Source organism: Zonotrichia albicollis, chromosome 2 (assembly GCF_047830755.1).
Source record: "Zonotrichia albicollis isolate bZonAlb1 chromosome 2, bZonAlb1.hap1, whole genome shotgun sequence".
Taxonomy (NCBI): Eukaryota; Metazoa; Chordata; class Aves; order Passeriformes; family Passerellidae; genus Zonotrichia; species Zonotrichia albicollis.
The window spans coordinates 101,576,213-101,590,658 of NC_133820.1; the positions used below are offsets into that span (position 1 = coordinate 101,576,213).

The window sequence follows — 14,446 nt, forward strand, 5'->3', positions numbered from 1 at the left end:
CAGCAAGCACATCTCCAGGAAAAACATCTTTATTTTTTCAGTGCGGCCACTGTCCCTTGGCCTCTTTTTTGAAGTCCATTGCTTTCAAGAGCTGTGAGCATCCAGATGTCTCTCATCTCAACTGAGAGAGTTTCCTGAGCAGTTTTCCTTCCTTGCTCTTCTGCAGTTCATAATTCTGACATGAGCCATCTCTTCATGGGATAGGAAGTCACTTCATGAATAGGACAACATTTCGTGGATCATTAGGCACCCCAGCACAGGAGGATTGTTTGGAGGAACAAGGGAAAATGGAGAGTACAGTGACAGACATTTTTACTCTGTCATATCCTAGATCCTGAATGCTTGAATAATTTATGCTTGTGCACAGATTCCTTAGTGAGAAGACAAAACAAAATCTGATAATGTTTCTTTTAAGCAAGTCTCAACAAAATCATAGATCTTTCTTGCCAGATAATGAGGTTGCTGTTTTTTTCCTTCTCTTTTTTGAAGGCATTGTATGAATTTTTGTAGTCTTGGGTTATTGCCCTGGAGAATGGCCCATAATTTGAATTACTGAACATACTGTCTTTGTTATGACTTTGAATGGGGTTGGTTCTAAATAAATCATGAATAACAAGAAAAAAACACAGCAAACAAATACAGAAGCATCCATGTGACCAGACCAGAAAGACTAGCCTTTTGTATCCAAGTAAATAATGTGGTGGGAAGTGGATCCCCTCACACTGAAAATGACCATTAAAAGTCCTGATAATGGCTGCAAACTTTGCATGCCCAGCACAGTGGTGGTTCGTGTGCTGCCTTACACTTTTCATGGTGGGCTTTCTCAGGCACCAGAGAAACCCCTGCCTCAGTAGGAAGGTCACATAATTTCAGCAGAGGAAGCCTCATGAGGCCTTCAGCATGAGAGCAAGGATCTCATGAAGGTTTGTAGGGCATTCAGGCATATTCCCCACGTGGAGCAGTGAGATGAAGGTGGCACAGGTCTAAGAACAAATTCCTTTGGAAAAGTATCAGCAACAGGCTATCTGGCAGCTGTGCAGGCACAGGGTTATCCATGTATTGAGAGAGATTCACTTTTCCCAGTTGGCATATCCAACATCCAAAGATAATTTGTGTGTTGCCATCATTTCATGTCTGTCAGTCAGACTGTCTTGGTACAAGCACTGCCCATTGCTCAGCTATTCATGTGTCATCTGCACAGAGACGTGCTCCTCTTGGCCACTACAGATCATGTTTCTTGCCACCACTGCATGAGTTCCCAAAAATATGGCATGCAGGCTGTGCAGGTCCTCCAGGAAAGGACAAAGACATGGCTCTGTGTATGTTCTGGACAGCCTGAGGGACTGCTTCCCAGCTTTCCTCCCCCAGTTTTTGCAGAAGGAGAAGCTCCAGTGGTCTCCCACCTGAAGATACTTCTGGAGCCAAACAAATATTCAAGGGATTAAAAAAACTTATTGTAGTACAGAAAGAAATATTTCTTCATTAGCTTTGGCAAAGACCTACAGACTTCTAATTCATAAGAACTTTATCCCTGTTTTCTGCTTTAGAACTGATCCAATTAGGGTTCAGACCTTTCCTGGTTTAAACAAACTCTGTGCTACAAATCCTAACGTGTAGGCGATGTGCTGATATGTGGGAATGAAGGGATATGCTAAAAATATAAATGCACTTAAGGGAATAAAATAACAGGGGAGGAATACAGGAGGAAATTATTATTTAAATGCTAAAAAAAAGCAATGATTTGGTTCACATAAAGTAGGTAAAGAAAATAGTTCAAGTGTCATTTTTATCTTTGTAAGATTTCTTTAAAAACTGTGAAAGTGTTTGTAGCTGGCTGAAGATCCTCTGGGACAACATGTACATTCTAGCAGCATTATCTTCTCAGTCTGTTCCTATGACTGTTGTGTACTGCTGTTGTGACAACAGATTAGCTGCAGCTATTCCAGTTTCCAATTGAATTTGGATTAATGGGTCATTTTAAGGTCTTCTGTAAATCTATTGCATACTCCACATAAATTATATGAGAGCTGGGGTATTTTGGAAGCAAAGAAAATGTTTTCAAAAACCCATATATTGCTAAAGAGTTTGTTTTTTTTTTTAGCCTCGTGCCTTTGTCATTTTTCCAACGGAAAATGGAGAAAAATGTAGTTCAGGACAATGTAAAAACTTTCTCTGTTTAGCTGTATGGTGTTAATATTTCATTCTAGTCCTTCACAGTGTATAAACTTGAAGCTCAGTGAAATAAATGGGGTAGCTGGAATTCACAAACATAGCTGCAAATCCTATTAGCAGTTAAACACAACAGGTCTGAAATGCACCCTGGTGTGCATGAAATCTACTGTGCAAACACAAAATAATCACTTCGGGTTGAGTGACATTTGCAACTTATAGGTAAAAATACTCAGAGAACTTGGTGTATTTAAGCAAGTCTGCCTTTTCCTGAAAGTGTCTACTAAGTCACTTGAAACTTAACATTTAATAGAGGGGAGAGAAAAGCCGCCAAGGAGATGTCCTGGTCTAGTACAAGGCTGGATTGTGACAATAGATGGGCCTGTTACACGGCAACTAAAGAAAAGCAGGAGGGTGTTTAGCTTCCAGCAGCACTAAAGTAAACAGGTAAGAGTGGGAGGCTGGATGGGGATGTGCCTCTGTTATGCACTGGAAACTGCTATCCAGGATATCTAAACACATTCCTGGTGCTCTTCCAGGCAGCACCTGCCTCTCACATCCATGCTCAGGTCTAAAACACTCGTGTGAGCAGCCTTGTTCCAGCTGCTGTAGCAGTCACCACTCAGGAAGAAATGCAGTCCATTTTTTAAATTAGCCATCAGTCTCAGAGACTCAGCAGGAGATACTGCAGTGACATTGACTGCATGGCCATGAGTTCCTCAGTCTTTGTAGGACCAGATCTTCCACTCCATCCTGATGTGAGGAGGGCAGGGCAGGAGAAAGGAGAAAAGGAAAAAGAAAGAAAAGGAAAAAAGAAAGTGTTCCCACTAAAATACTTGCCCCAGCTCGGGGGCAGCTAATGATGGAAAATGCAGTATTTACTTTTGTAACTTATTCCAGCAATGAACAATCTCACAGCCAGAAACGTTTATTCCTGTTTCTGGTTTGAATGCACTTGGATTTAACTTCCAGGTATTAAAGCATTCCCTCCTGCCCCTCACAGGAAATTACACCCAGGCACTCAATCCCCCTCCAGTTTGTTTTTGAAGAATTAACAGATTCTTCCTGTATCAGAGCACATGGCAGTTTTTCCAACCTTTAATTCATTCTGGCAGCTCTTTGCTGCAGTCTCAGTAGCCTTTCAAGTCCCTTTAAAAAGGGGCACACCAGAATTATGTGCTGGTATCTGGGTTGACAACAGAGCTAAATTTATCTCACTGCTCCTCTGATTTTATACTCAGGATCCCACATGCCCTGGGTGACTGTGGCACTCCTTCTATGCCGTCGCCTCTCAGGCTGCTGTTAGGGGCTGATGTTTCTGAGGATACAGCTCCCCAGTCTGAGAGGATGGGCTGGCTCTTTTCCAGCTGTGGCTCTTCCAGGTCTGATCACCACTTGGCACCAGCATCAAAGCATGTTTTGGCTGTTACACCTCACCTTGGGAAGGGAGGATACATCTACAAGTGCTCATGGATGCCCTAGGCTGGAGGTAGATGTCAGACCCCATCTTCCTTCGGTGGTCGAGGTCACTCAGTATCACCATCCTTCCCTCACCATTATGTCCTGCTTCCTAATCTACACCTGAAGATACTATTATGATGATTATGATTATGATTATGATTATGATTATGATTATGATTATGATTAGTTAGAAATAATCTTATGTATATATAGAAATAATCTTCTCAGTTTGAAGTGATGAACAGAGTCAAATTCTAATACAAATGTCTGTGGGACTTGACTAGAAATGACCATTTATGAGTACCCATGGGCAGACAATTTTTGGCATCTGTCATACAGACAGTTTAGGGCATTTCGTGTGTTATATTCATACCACTAGCCCATGTGTCAGGTAAGATATTGTTAAGGAGAATCTAAGAGTACTTCTTATGCTGTCAAGCTCCTTTATGCCACAAACTTGTCATTTCATCAGAAAAGGAAATCAGTCTTTATAAACAGATTGATTTTCCATAAGGCCATGTTGATCAGTATTAATTTAATTCTCTACCTTTGTTTCTTTTTTAATTTTCAAGGTCTTTCATTATTTTGAATTTGCTAATGACTAATATCAAGCTTAACAGCCAGATCAAGTCTGCTGCTGGCACTGAATCAGCATGTTCTCACACTTTTGGGATTTGCTTGGGGCTTTAAGACCTCTACAAAATTAGTGTCAAAATAGGCCATCTTGCTTTTTTTGCTAGCATTAATAGAAATTCTCAATAAATTAACATCTTAAACAGTTTGCCATCTCTCTGTAGCAATTGGCTGATATCACAGCCAATATTTTGCTCCTGGTAGAATTAAAATTCTTCTAGCAGTCTGTGACTCAGGTAGAAGATAGGCTATACCACTGATCAGAGAGGCAGCTAGCACAGCACTAGCTGCAAGCATAAGCAAATGCTGAGGAGAGATAAGAAGGACAGGTAAATAGCCCTAGGTACTCTTCCAGCAGCCAGCCAGTGTACTTGTATTTTCTCTTGCTTGTCTACACTGCATATATTCTCATTTGTATTACTTGTCTCTACATTCCCTATGTTCACCTCTCTATATATGCACAGGGATAAATGCTCTCACATACATATATTCCCACCTTCAATATTACCAAGTGACATTTTGACCAAAGCTGTCTTGATTGCAAAAGAGATATTTTTAAACCTAGTCTAAAAAAATCTCTGGATAGGCAACTTCTTTATCTGTTGATGAATCTTCCCTACTGAGCTAGCTAGGTACTGCAAACCCCAGTTTAACATAAATGATGAATTGCCTCCTGTTGCTGGCTTCTTTAGGGGTCACATTCACACAGTCAGTCCCCCTTTTCCCTTTCCTGTTGAATGGGTGAGAGTCCTTAGAACAATTTTGCAACAACACTGTGGAATATATTTGTAAAGTACCCCCATTAATGTCTTGATTGTTCAGAGGTCTCTTAAAAGGAACAAGATGTCTAATAGATGATAAGTATGGTACTTATTTTATGCACTACAATAATCTAATTAAAGCATAAGTTATTATACACTTGTAGACTAAACATGCATACCAAAGAGAGCATGCAAGGGGGTCTGAGATGGGCTGGCCATTTGGTGAGCACACTGTACAAGAGCATGTGTCACTCATTTAATTTAATGCATTATTAACAACTCCTGAACATGATTAGCACTTCTCTAATTGAGATTGATGCGAGATATTCTGCAACAGCCCTTACACAAGCGAAAATTTGTAGATTGTTAAAATGGAAAAGTAAATATATTTTATCATCAGCCACCCAACATCTTGGAAAGTTCCAGTCTCTTTCAGCAATGTCCCAGTAAGTCTCTAATTCTGTCTGACACGAGTGGCTTTAACTATACCCCTGTTTTTTTCAGAGCTGACATTCAGCTCCAAGATGTTCTCCAACAGGTGGCCTTTAGCTGGATGGTTACCAAGTGACACTGGTGACAACAATATTCTGTCCCATCCATAAAATACAAGGGATGTGACAATGTCAGGAGATATCATAAAGCACAAGAGGAAAGCTTCCAGATAAACTGTGGCCAGTTCTCTCCCCCCCCCCCATTTGCCTGTTTAAAGATGAGCTTTCCTGACCTTTGCTCTTTAAAAAAGCCTGGGTTTGCTAGTTCATTTGCTTGCTTCCACTTTTCTCCAAGGGCATTTGGAAGGTAAACACTGTATTCTTTTCTGCCCTCCCCAAAAGATTCTAGAGGCTGAAAGAAAAATGTTTGAAAGAAAGTATCTTTACTCTTCTAAAAATTATGTCCTTTGGTGCTCTTTAGGATTTCTAAGTTCCTTTTTGGTTTAGACCACTTGATGCACACCGTGTGTGTCTTCATGTCATTGTATAAAAAAAATGCTTTTTGTTTCATTAAGTTATCAAAGCTTTATGGGAAAAGACCATAATTCCTTCACCTGGGCTGAGTTTCTTACATCCCTCAGGAGAGTTTTGAAGAAGTTGCCTGGACTCTTCTGGCTGTGTGGTGACCAGAGAAGCCAGCAGTGGTTTATGAGCCAAAGGAAGGGGTGCAGTCTGTCCTCAGGGAATTAACAGGCAGCAGCCAGCTCTCCTGGGAAGCAGAGTGCTGGCCATGGATTAATTATGGGAATTTAGGGAAGCCCCTTGTCCTCTGTGGGGTTTGAAAAGGTCTGTGAATGAGACCTACATCCTGGGTCTCCTGGGGTGGCTGTTCCCCATTTTGGTACCCAGGGCAAACTTGGGCAGTGAATAGCAAACACTCTGGGTTCAGACACATTGTCCTTTCCTCTCAAGGAGCTTAAATTTGGGGTGTTAAACCACAATCAATCTTGCCAGCATCAAGTGATATTCCAAGGTAGCAGAGCAGAGAGGACAGCAAGCCACCCATGCTGGGGGTTCTGTTCCATGTCATGCAACATGATGGAGCCACACAGCCCCCAGCCTGCCTTCAGGTCAGGGATATTTCCTCCCTGTCAAAAGGCTTTTAAATGAAATCATCATAGTCAGCCAGCACAGAGCGGTGGAAGCCGTACCTGAGCTTCCAACATTGTACAGGGAAAAAAGGAGTAAAGAGTGTGACGGACAGGGTAGGAGAGCCAGGTGAGAACTCTGCCCCTTTAGGTTTGAAAATCAATTGCAAGCCAAAAAGTTAGGTTTAGTGACCTCAGTGACAATCTTATAAAGCAACATTTGTAATGTGTATTTGTTACCCCCACAGTCATTGCTCTGGCAGTATAAAAGGCCTTTAGAGCATCCCCGGATGGTGTTGTCTGTTCAGACTGAAAGCCTGCCTTGCAGCCATGCTGTTCCCATGACATCCAGCCCCAGATTCCCAGCTGAAAGCAGAAGTTACTGAGGAATCAAGTACAACAAGGGACTGCCGATGGTGAAAGGAGAAGCAGATCTGCCCTCTTGTGTACATGGCATCTACTGCAACTTTTTCTAAATTATTATGAAGTTAATTTATTCCTTGTAGTAATAAATACGGAAAAGATATTAATGCTTTGAGTGTTTCAACCTCACCATAAAAATTAAAAAAAAGAAAATAATGGATGAAGGATTGGGTTATTTCTTCTCAGGAACCAGTTTGTAGACCTGAAGGTAACCAAGGTGTGTAGCATGATCAGGAGAAGCTGCTTGAAACACTTGGGCTATCAAACTAGAGACTATGAAAATACAAGTAGTACAAAACCCCTAAGACAATAAATCTGATTGCTAGGGAAACTCAATCATCTACAAAATTATTACCCATTAAAACTAAGCTGTTGTGTTGTTGTTGTTTTGTTTTGTCTTTTGTTTTTATCGAGGATGCAAAGTAGCTTGAGTGTTTTCATTGCATTCATCACAGCAGGAAGGACCAAGAGAGAAGATTTCAGCTGAGGCAAGCATATTTGGCCAGTCTTAATTAAACCAGAGAGGGACAGAGGGCAGCCAGCTTCATAGGGCTGGGAAGGTCAGACCTTCCATGTCCTCCTCCTTCCAGCTGTTTTCTTTGGAAGTTTCACAGCTAGTCCCTTTAGTCCATAACATACCCAAATCTCATGTATTAGACATGACACTTGTAAAAAATTATAACCTTGGCAGCTTCTCTGGACACACAGATCAAAAGATCAGACTCCCAGCAAAGACAAAATGTAGCACAGGTTGTTTTGAGTGCAAAGCTCAGGCTGGTCTTGCCATGGCACTGGCAGATCAACCTGCCAGTTTATAACCAGCTGCTCATTTTCTGTTTGCAAACAACTTAGTAATGTCTAGGGGTAAAGAGTAGAGCTTGTTCTGGATTGGACTTCTACAAACAGGGTTCTTTTCTTTTCTTTTCTTTTCTTTTCTTTTCTTTTCTTTTCTTTTCTTTTCTTTTCTTTTCTTTTTTCTTTTCTTTTCTTGCTTTTCTTTTCTGATGACAATGAAAAACATCAATCAAAGGAAAAAAGAAGAGAAGCCAGGCAGTATTACAGAAGAACCTGTCAGTAGACAATGAATTTACAGCTGAATAGGCCAGCTGTAAATTGAGTGAAATCTGGATGCAGCTTTAAAACACAGGCTACAGCAAAAGGTGTGTTTTCAATTTGTCATCACTGTTCTGAAAATATGCTAAGTCAAATGGCATCAGTTTTTCACTTCTTTACAAGGAAAAAGCAATTACATTCTAGGCCTGAGGATATAGTAATATATAACAGAATAAAAAAATTCTTCAGCATACAAGAATTCCATCTTCCATAGAAGTGGTAAATGCTGTTTAGGCGCATTTCTCAACAATTTTCCTGATTCTGTTTAGAGTGTTTTTTTCTTTAAGGGTTCCAGTGAGATCAGCAATAAAGCAATCTCATGTGAATTAGCTTGGTTTTGTCTGAAGCAAAATTACACCAGCAATACATGTGACTTGGTGGATCCTATCTAATATAACTTCATTATAAAACAACACCAATATCCCTCCTTACCACAGGACAAACAAGAACAAAAAGTAAAATTAATAAATTCTGCCATTGAAATAAAACCAATAATTATTATGGTTCCTTCTTCTCACTGTTTACCCTTAACCTATTTTAGACTCATTGTTGAAGATCTGGGGGATTTGTGGCCTTTTATGCTTCTTTATGCTAAAAAGTTGTGTCTAACATCTGGGCTTGCAGTTTGAAATGGTACTGGGGGCAAAACTATTTAACTGCATCATAAAGCAGGCTGCAAAATATTGAATGACAGGAAGATCAGGTGTTTTCTGTTAATTATTTCTCATTCAAAGAAAGGCCAAAATAAATATACCTTGTAAGGCCTCTTTACAAAAAAAATATTTAAACACTTTGTTTTTTGATATCAGATACATTCTTTCATTTTTGTGTATGTGTGTGTGTATATATATATGCACACATATATAAAAACCTCCCAAGTATCTTCCATTCTTCTAATATTTCTTTGTTCCCTTCCCAGAGGGCTGAAACTCATGCACAAGTAAAGGAAAACACACACTTTTCCCCTCCTTGTTTCTTCTTAGGACACATATTGCTGGTGGATGTGAATAATCAGTTCCCAGAGAGGGGATGCCCTTGAATCCAGGAGAACAGGAAGAATGTGGAGTTGCCTTCTCACCTTTTTTAATTTGCCATCCAGACTCAAACAGAAGCCAAGACATCCTCAAGAGGTCTTTGGCCAATCACAGCACTGACCTTATTTCTTGCCATTTTTAGAGAGATGTGTTTCAATTACAGTCATGTCAATGTGGATGTTTTAGTGTAAATTTTAAGTTCTCTATTTTAAAAATGGAAGGAATCTACAATAGAGTCAGCAGTTGGCAATATCTGAATGACTAATAGCCAGCAGAGGTTAATGTCCCTTAACTTCCTCACAGGCCATCAACTCTGAGAGCTGATCATTAATTGCCTGCAGTAGCCTGTGCCATGGTCATTACTGCTTCGTTATTCAGATGAAATGAGTAATACCAATTTTAGGATTTCAGTTTTCATAAATGGAGAGCTCAGTCTTTTTTTCCCCCAACAAATTCCACATCCAATCTGACATTAATTTTCTCCCCACTTTGATAAACAATGCTCTAAGCCTGTTAAGCTTTCATAACAGTAAAGACTTTTCCCATGTATTAGACTATAGATCAGACAAATAGCTGGATTATATTCAGTTATTGATGCATCACTGAAAAAATAACCACAGAAATCAATCATGGTAAGTAATAAATGAATGAGCTGGAAACAGGAAGAGTTGCATCCAAACTGCAGAGCAGAGGCAGTGTGTGACTTGGTCCTGCTTTCTGTTCCCCAGTCACAGGGGAATCTTTGAGCTCAGACTCCTGGGCTTCCCTTCTGAGGAAGCACAAGGCATGGGGCAGATTTTTTTCATCAAGGTGCATACAGGGTAATCTTCCAAAATCCCCACTATTTCAGCCTCCTTGATTACACTGCAATGTAATTCACAAGCCAAAGTTGCGATAGCTTTATCTTGATAAGAAAGTCTTGTAGAGTCTCAAAATCATGTGCTCTCATTTTTGCCCTGGAATCCAATAACCCTGCTTTCTCCACCTTTTTTTTTTTTTTTTTTTTTTTTTCCTACAGAGGGAAATGTGTGAATGCAAGACTGTGGTGAGCTCCAGCTGATCCCTGCTAAGGATGTGTCAGGCACTAGGTATCACAGGTATGTCTTTCCTTCCCAGGGGAAAAATTTACAGGCAGTCTTTGGGAAATCAAAGATAAATGCATGTTTGATGAGTTAAATGTACCAAAGCGCCAAATTCTTCCCATCCCAGATGAAACTTTGTGCAAAAAAATGACACACCAGATCTGCCTTGCATGGATAACCACAAATAGCAATTACAGAATTACCTCCTGGGCATGTTTTTTATGGTGAAACTCTGTGGTGGGCAGAGTAGAAGAGGTCAAACTTGTCAGTCACAGCAGTTTCTCCTGCTTTGAAGATCAGTGAATTTGTCAGTTATAGTCAGGAGAAATGAGGCACCAGAACCAGCCCACGCACAACAGTTCAGAGGCAAAGATTCAGGGAGGTTTAGATCCATGGTCTTGATACACTTCATCAGAGGTCACTTCTCAGCTAATCATTTTCCTACCCAATGCACACCCAGAGTCCTGAAGCTTATTCTGACAGTGTGTAGTTCAGTGTGCCAAAAATTCTTTGCAATCTGATTGTCCATTATAAAATACTGTTGTGACCATATTTGAACACACTCAAAAGCAAAATTGTAAGACAGTTCTGAGCGCCTCTCTTCTGGCAGCTCTTTTGCCCAAGGCAGGTGGCAGACAGTACCCAGGCTGAGGAAAGAGTGTGGGGAAGAAGGGGCAGAAGAATGGGAGTCATCACTTCAGCTGCTTTTGTTATAAACACCATTCTGACCACATGCCTCTGTTCCTGTTTGTGTTTGAATGCATTCAAGTAATGTGTTGACAAATGGTGTGTATCAGACAGAATCTGTCTTTAAAGGATACTACTGTTGGCTGTTTTGGGACCTTGGCCTCATGTGCTTGAGAATGCCTTCTTAGTCCATTTGGACAAGGTACAAGCAGTGTCCTGTGCAGAATTTTGAGTTACACAAGTCTTCTCAGCACAGCCCTTTCTGCAGGTTCCGCTGGACACAGTGGGATGGGAAGCTCTCAGTCTCTTTGCACAGCTGAGTGCTGTGAGAGCTTGTCCAGAAAAAGCAAGGACAAGAAAAAGCATTTGCTAGGGAACGGATGTAATATGAGCATGTTTGCACAAGTAAATTAAACAGGGCCAGACCATAAGTTTGAGCACTGTTCCTCTGTATGTCTGTGCGTCTTATCAGTGTTTTCCCTGAACAGATTAGGTCAGTCTAAAGACAGTCCTCTAGACAGCACCTAGATGGAACTCAGAGGTTAGCATGTGAAAGGACTACCCCAGCATGCCTGGACATGACCACACTTGGGATTTTGGAAAGGAGAAGGAATGTAGCAAAAGCTTATGAGCCTAACAATTGTAGGATGGCAAACTGCAGAAGTTGTAAATCTTGAAACCCCTCTACTGGCTTTTTATAGTCTGTTTTAGTTCCCTTTTAAGTACTCTCCAGTGATGGAAATAGAGTCCCTATTTTAAAAAGTTTACTGAGAAAATGAAGAAGCAATGTAAAACCTGAGACAAAGAAAAGAGAATAAGGAAGAAGAAGAATGTTCTGTGTCTATTTGGTTGCAAGCTCTTGACAGGTCTCCTGCATTCATATACTGGAATGTATATTTACATATATATGCATATATGAATGCATATACATATAGAGACACACACACATATATATACATATCCATACAGATACACAGGTATGTCCATCATGGTTATCTTGAAGATCTAGCATATTATTGTTATCATATTACTGCACTACTTGTCAGGTGCATGACAGATGTGAGCTTTTTGACAGGAAAGAATGAGAACGTAAAAATCTTTTTCTGGAGGTCATTTCATGCATGGAAAGCTGCAAAAGGGAGGGCAGTGGAATGAGAATGGGAAATGGAGAGTGAAAGGATGCCAAAGGCATTATCAGGACAAAGTGATAGGAAGAGAAGATCAAAAGATCAGGGACAGAGCTGCATAGGGGCTTGATAGTAAAAGGGGGATACATGTATTTTTTTAAGCTGTGAAATGGAGAAAATATAGATTTGGAAAGTGAGAGGGCACCAGTTGTGTGTGCAGTGTGATGGAGGCTAATCCATTCTTAGAAAGGGAAAAAGAGCTAAGAAATAATTTTGATCCAAACATTTAGGTTCTTCCTTCTTAACAAATGCTGCTGCTGCTGCTGCTGCTAAGAAAACCCATGGACTGTGTGATTCTTAAGATTTGCTTCTTGAAGATTTTCTTACGTTTCGAGTAGTTGTCCACTCCCGCTCACACAGTCAGGTCTCACACAACTCATCTCTCAGCTGTTCCAAAGACAGAGGTAAAGCCATGAATTTGGAGGTGAGGAGGCAGCACCACAAATGGTTCCTGTCTGATCAGGCAAAGGCTGCCCACATCTTGCATCACCTAACATGCCGTGTCACAGATGGGACAGAGTTTTGACATGTCAGGCAGGTATGTGTCCCCCATACTCAAATAGGTCCTGACTGCTGGCAAGCTGCCCTGCAACAGCTCAGTATCCCAGTGTCTCCTGTGCCCTGGGACCTCTCCTTCCAGACATCACTCCTAATCTGTTATTGTCCCTTGTATCAAATAAAAAGAAATTTGACAGTATAAAGAAAACAGAAAAACTTTAGACTTCTACATTCTCTACTGAATTAATCATCTCTGGCAGATTTGTGGCTTCCTATGACCCTTGAGTTTTACTGTCTGCTAGCACATCAGGCACCGATTTTCCTCTCTTTTTCCCCTACAGCAAGCATTACAGTGATCTTCTCAACGCTGACAGGGACAGGGCTTATTTCCAGTAAAAGGGCACCATACTTAGCTGTGCAGGGTAAGTGAGGTTAGGGGGATAGGTGCATGGGAATAATAAAGGCACAGAGGGCAGCAGACTTTCAATATGTTTGTGCAGTTAAATGTAACAAGTTCAGACACTATCATTTATTTTTTTCCACTGTTCACCAAAAAAACCTCTTTATGTTGTTTTCTCTCTGTGAGTGCTTTCGTATTTTCCTTAACCTCTGCATTGCAGTGCAGCTAGGCTGTGCACATGAAGATAGACTCCCTGCCCTGGGGAAGATCCAAGATAAGCAGAGAAGTGACATACAAATGGCAAGGGGGAGAGAGCGATCTAATCGCCTGGCCGCAAGCTCTGTGCATTAAGATAGTGAAGGCATACACAGAAGAGGAAAGCTGCTTTCTGCTGGGAGAGGTGTGCTTCTCTCCCCCTTCTCTTCTTTGCCCTTGTCTTTTGTCTCCCTTGTGCCCTTTTTGTGCTTCCTGTGCTGAGATGGTGTTAGGCTTGTGAGGGCTGTGGCATGGCCCATGTACATTTATTGGCCATTTAGTTTGTTTTCTAATTGAGCTTGCTGCCTGTCTCCCAGCCCATGGCCTGCAGCCTGGCACAGGGGCGTCAGCTGTTCCTTGCTAAAATTGGCTCCATTCCTCTTGCTGTCTGGTGAATACCTAACACCTGCTGATGGTCTCTGAGTCTGAGAATTTTCCCATGTCTCCTATATTGCACATAAAGATGGAAAATGAGCTATTTTTCCACTCCTCCCTTTCTCATGCCTAAAAAGTCTTTTCAGGTGTCAAATCTGAATTCAGCAATACCAAAAGATTTTCTGCATTTTTATTTCTCTATATTGTTCATCTTTAGGTGGAGCTTTTGAAACCATATGGCTGTGGTGGCACAGGGGACACAGCTTCTCTTGGTGTTACAACACCCTCGGGCTGCTGAGCAATGCACCTGTGAAGCTGAGGTGACCAATTGTGCTCCTGCACCTTGTAGGATGATGTGGTGTGTGCCCAGGAGGAAGGAGGAGCTACCTTCCATCTCATTACAGGTACTTTAAACATACAAAGTTTGTGAATCTCCTGGCACCAAGCTCTAGTGGGGTGATGATGCTGTAGAAGATTTCAGAGGTCTAACACAAACACAGTAAACTTCCTCTACAGTGAATATCTTGGCTTTGGAAGTTCTGGCCAGGGGAAAGAGGAGCATTTGGCTTGACATGTCTACTCTTCTGATGGCTTTTTTTCATTCTACTTTCTCACTGACACTTCTGAAAAGAGCTGTCAGATCACAGCTGCCTGTTTCACACCTCAATGGGTGAGCAAGGACAAGGGCAGTGAAGCCAAGCACTCATACCTGGCTGCCACCCAGATAGCCTGTGTGCACTTGGGCAAGTTGTCAAATCCTCCACCACCCCTCCCCACCATGCCACATTT

General features: G+C 41.3%; 1 long non-coding RNA gene across 1 annotated transcript in view; it reads left to right on the top strand.

Moving 5' to 3' along the window:
* Positions 1–14,224, top strand: part of LOC141728252 (uncharacterized) — a 59,467-nt gene extending 45,243 nt beyond the window's left edge. The window contains exons 3-5 of the long non-coding RNA XR_012579130.1: positions 10,192–10,270; positions 13,248–13,427; positions 13,875–14,224. This is a non-coding gene — a long non-coding RNA (uncharacterized LOC141728252). The remainder of the gene's footprint in view (positions 1–10,191; positions 10,271–13,247; positions 13,428–13,874) is intronic.
* The last annotated feature ends 222 nt before the right edge of the window (positions 14,225–14,446 follow it).